Raw genomic sequence first — 5666 nt, 5'->3', positions numbered from 1 at the left:
TCCAAAGAAAGATGGCATTTAGAGGATGTGCATTGATTGTAGAGCTATCAACAAAATAACGGTAAAGTATCGACATCCCATTCCTAGATTTGATGACATATTGGATGACCTATGTGGCTCAAGTGTGTTCTCTTAGGTTGATCTTAGAAGTGGCTATCACCAAATTTGTGAACCCCGGTGATGAGTGGAAACGTCCTTTAAGACCAAGTTTGGTCTCTATGAGTGTCTTGTTATGCCATTCCGCCTAACCAATGCACGTAGCACATTCGTAAGGTTGAAGAACCATGTTTTGAAGCCCTTTATCAATAAGTTTGTTGTTGTTTACTTTGATGACATATTTGTGTATAGCAAAACCATTGAGGATCATGTGAGCCATTTGCAGCAAGTGTTAGATGTTTTGTTGCGTGAATGGTTGTTTTCTAATCTTAAGAAGTGTTCTTTTTGTGTTGATAGAGTGGTATTCTTAGGCTTTATTGTGAGTGTGAATGGTGTGGAGGTTGATGAAGAAAAAGTTAAGTCCATTAGAACTTGGCCAACTTCTTAAAATGCAATCGATGTAAGGAGTTTCCATGGGTTAGCAAGTTTTTATAGACGATTTGTGAAAGGGTTTAGAGCCATTGCCTCTCTTTTGACCGAGTTAATAAAAAAGGAGGTTCCTTTTGTTTGGGGAGTTGAGCAAGAGAAAACATTTCAAGAGTTGAAGTCCATGTTGAGTTCTTCACCATTGTTACATTGCCAAATTTTGAGAAGACATTTGAAATCGAGTGTGATGCTTCAGGAGTTGGTATAGGTGGAGCATTAATGCAAAAAGTCAAGCTATTGGCTTACTGTAGTGAAAATCTCAATAGTGCGTATTTGAATTATTCTACTTATGACAAAGAATTGTATGCTCTTGTGAGGGTGTTGTCTCATTGGCAACACCAACACTACTTATGGAACAAAGAGTTTGTGATTAGATCGGGCCATGGATCCTTGAAGCGCTTAAAGAGCCAATCAAATCTAAACAATAGGCATGCGAAATGGGTGAAATTCATTGAGAAATTTCCTTATGTGATCAATTATAAAGGGGGAAAGGAGAATGTTGTGGCGAATGCTTTGTCTATAAGGTTTGTGTTGCTCAATACTATGACCTTTAGGACGATGGATTTTGAGAGCCTAAAGGAGTTATATTCTAAGGACTCTGACTTCAAAGAAATTTGTGAGGAGTTAACTCAAGGAAAAGAGTTAACCGGTTCCAACTAGTTGATGGGTTCTTGTTCAAAGATGGTAAATTGTGTGTTCCTATGAGCTCGTGGAGGAAGGCATTTATGAAGGAAGCCCATAGTGGAGGAATGATGGGGCACTTTGGTGTTGCCAAAACACTTGACATCCTCAATGAACAATTCTGTTGGTGAAGCATGGTGTGGAGAAGCTTTGCAGACAATGCTTTGAATGCAAGCAAGCGAAATCCAAGACTAGTCCTCAAGGTTTGTACACTCCTCTTCCCATCCCTATTGGTCCTTGGATAGACATTTCTATGACTTTTGTTTTACTTCCAAGAACCAAAAGGGGGCATAATAGCATTTTTGTTGTGGTAGATAAATTCTCAAAAATGTCTCATTTTATACCATGTCATAAATGTGATGATGCCTCTCATATAGTATGTTTGTTTGTTGCCAATGTGCTCAAATTTCATAGATTACCTCGCACTATTGTTAGTGATAGGGACTCCAAATTTATTAGTCACTTTTGGAAGAGTCTATGGGGTGCACTTGGTACCAAGCTCATGTTCTCTACTTCTTGTCATCCTCAAACGGATGAACAAACTAAAGCAGTGAATAGGAATCCTGGGAGCATGCTTAGGTGTATGATTATAGGAAAACCAACTTCTTAGGAGGACCATTTTCCTTTGTTCAAATTTGCTTATAATAGGTCCCTACGCTCCCCTATTGGCATGACTCCATTTGAAGTTTGTTATGGTTTTAACCCTTGTTTCCCTTAACCTTAACCCATTTGTCTAGTGATGTTATTGTGAGTTTAGATGGCAAGAAAATGGCATCTGAGATGGTGAAAATTCATGCTAAAGTAAAGGAAAACATGGAGAAGATCACCAATAGACAAAATCATGGCCGGAGAAAGGTGGACTTCCAATCGGATGATTGGGTGTGAGTTTATTTTCGAAAAGAGAGGTTCCCTAAATAAGGAAGATAAAGTTGTGCCCAAGAGGATATGGGCCTTTCAAAGTCCTTGAGAAGATCAATGACAATGCCTATAAGATCGACTTACCCAGTGAGTATAATGTTCATAATATTTTCAATGTAAGTGATCTATCTTCTTGTGTTGTATGTGAGCCTTTAGATTGGAGGACAAATCCTTTTCAAGAAGGGGAGGATGATACGATACCAAAGGGCACAACTCATTCAAAGCCTCACTCGTAGCCAAGCTAAGGAGCTTCAAGCCTTGCAAGCTATGTTCATGCAAAGAGGAGTGTTGGAGGCACTTAAAGGACATCACATGATGGTGTACAATGTGTTGATGATAGCTTAGAGCGAAGATGAAGATGAAGGTGAGAGAGTGGAGGCCACAAAAAGTGGCTAGTGGCGGATTGAGATGGGAAAGCCCATTTTGGAATTTTTTTTTGCGAAGGTCACTTTTGGGCCTTAGTTTTAATAAAGGCAAACTATTAATAGGAGCCTTAATTATTTTCATTAGTTAGCTTGAATATTGATGATAAACATATCTTTGAGTGAGAGTTTGTTTAGTTGACTAAGAGTGTGCTTTCTTAGTTGTTAATGAGCCATTTTTGTTGATTTTCATATTGAGTTGCTCACTTGTGGAATCATTTGGGATTACTCTTTATTGAATTTCAAATAGTATTGATGCCTTTAGTTGGATTCGATTGAGAGGATTTGGTATCCAATCTAAGTTTGCTCATAAATTCATTACTAATTGTGTCTTGCTTCTATCTTATTTTCCTTGCATTTACTTTATTGTTGTTTTCTTAGAGTTCTACTCAGGAATTCTATCAAACAAGCAGTAAGAGTATGGTGGAATGCTGCATGTGCTCCGAAGCTCAAAACAGTTTTCATGGAAGTACCTTACATGATTATGCGGCAGATATGGAAATAGAGAAACACAATCTTGCATGGAGGTTCAATATCAATAAATAAGGTGATATATGAGATCAATATGAATATACACTTATTGTGTAGAACCAGATTCCCTTGGCAACCTAACATGCCAAAACGCTTGCCTCAGATCATGTAACTGTTTGAAGCATATAGACCAAGAGTTATGTAATTGAGTTTTCCTAGGGAAGGTTGGTACAAATGAAATTCAGATAGAACCTCAAGAGGAAATACAAACCCAAGTTCTGTAGTTTTTTATGTTAAAAATAGTGTAGGCAACTTGTTACATGCTGCAACAAGTAGAATAGTAGATGGTACAAACTTAGTTGTAGAAGCTGTAGTCATAAAGATGGGATTGGATCATTGTGTATCTTATGCATATGTACCTTTGGTGCTAGAGACTAACTCAATGACAATGAAGATGATATTGTTAGGGCAATGGGATGTCCCTTTGAGCATAGTTATGGTTATCAATTACATCGGTAGGCTGAGAAGAGATAAGGAGATTCAGGTGGAGCATACACTGAGAGAAGGAAATGGACTGGCAGATTTTTATAGCTAACAATGTTTTTGATTTTGCAGGTTATCAGCAGTTCAACAACTTCAATGAATTACCAACCAAGACTAAGCAGATTCTCAACACAGAAAAATCTCAGATTCCATATATGAGATTCAGAAATGCAAAGGAAAGCAGGATTGATATTCCAGGAGATTAGACAACAACATCAGAAATGCAGAAAAACAAGACTGCAGTTTTTATCATTACTGTCATGAACAATGGAATCAGTCTTCATTGAAATCAGGTTTGGTTAGATTACAATGTGTGGTATTAGCATGTTAGCATGCTCATTCTGTTGTAATGTTACCAAGAGTGAATTCATTGAAGTCTGATAAATTCACATGACTCAAATTTAAAAACTGTTTCAAAGAAGATCATGCTGAAGCTGAAGAACAACGTGAAGAATTCTACCCATCCTTGAAGCCTGAAGTTAACTTTTCTAGAATGTGGATCCATAGCACCTGGTGAGACCTCTGTAGGTGTAAGATGGCATCAAGTCAAGGCCATGGGATTTGCAGTAGACAAGCTCTATGTTTGTAATTCTTTTTTAGTTCACTCATCTCAGTTCCAGTGGTTTATCTGGAATTGAGGTTCTCTTTCTGTTTTTTCATTTTCTGTACAGATTTTTTGATTCTAATAAAATACTACCAAACAATCAGTTTCGTGGTTTCATTAAAAAACCTAATAATTAACTAGTTGACTAGATGAGTGTTTATTAAAAAGTATATCACAAATCACTTTTCTTTTTTAGGACCCTTTTGGCCATGAGAATTGTTCATTTTTTTCGAATTTTTTTTTTCACTTTATTTGAAAATCAGCGTTTGGCCATGAAAGTTCCGAATAAAATTTGAAGTTTTATATGAAATTTGGAAAACACCTAAAATCATTTTTCACTTTTTTCACTTTCGGTACATTCAAACAACCAAATATTTTTTTTGCAAAATTATAACCAAACGCAACTCCAACTATAAAGTTTCAAATAAAGTGAAAAATATTTGATTTCTATGGCCAAACGCGTACTTAATCTTGTGAATCTGTCTTAATTGTATTTTTCAGTCTCTGCTGTTCTCAAAAGTGAGTATTGAAAAAAGTCGAAATTTTCTTTCCACCGCCCAAGAATAATTGATTTCGAAAATATCCAAACAAAAGGTACGTCAATAGTAAAGTTTGTTTTTCTCTCTTTGGTGTAAAGCTTCATTTTTACGCATCTTCAATTTTGGCTCATCTACTTATGCTCTAGAATCAAGATAAATAAGTGCAGTAATAATTCTAGCTAGATAAAATTATTGGTCCACTCGCTCATTTGGTTCATGCGAGAGAGGATCTAGAGCGGACAATTCAAATATATATATATATATATATATATATATATATATATATATATATATATATATGACTATTTAATTATAGAAACAGATGGAAGCTTCGAAGGATGGGGAGCAGTATTAAAGGCAAAACCAAATAAATATAGCAATAAAAGTGAAGAGAAGATATGTGCTTATCAAAGTGGTAAGTACCGATTAAAAGGAAATATGAGTAGTATAGACGCCGAAATTTTAGCTGTAATATATGGCCTAAATAGTTTTAGACTATATATACTAAATAAACGAAATATTGGTAAGAATTTGTGAAGCTATAGTCAAATTCTGTCAAAAAATTAATGATAAAAGTAGCGGTAGACGAAGATGGTTAAACTTTATGGATACTATTTCAATTTATAATTTAACATTCGAACATATAAAAGGAAAAGATAATAACCTAGCAAACCAATTAAGTAGATTAAAAATCACATCTAACTGATTTTCTATTTGAACAGCATGAGACCATCAAGTTCTCTCTCTCTCTCTCTCTCTCTCTCTCTCTCTCTATATATATATATATATATATATATACTAGTTTCTCGGGGCCCGTGCTTTAGCCGAGCCCAAACTCAAAATATAGAGTAGATAGTTTAATTTAAAAATGATTTATATTACACCTTTTTTGTATAATAATTAAAA

Source organism: Lycium ferocissimum, chromosome 5 (genome assembly GCF_029784015.1).
Source record: "Lycium ferocissimum isolate CSIRO_LF1 chromosome 5, AGI_CSIRO_Lferr_CH_V1, whole genome shotgun sequence".
Taxonomy (NCBI): Eukaryota; Viridiplantae; Streptophyta; class Magnoliopsida; order Solanales; family Solanaceae; genus Lycium; species Lycium ferocissimum.
This window is presented reverse-complemented; position numbering follows the sequence as displayed.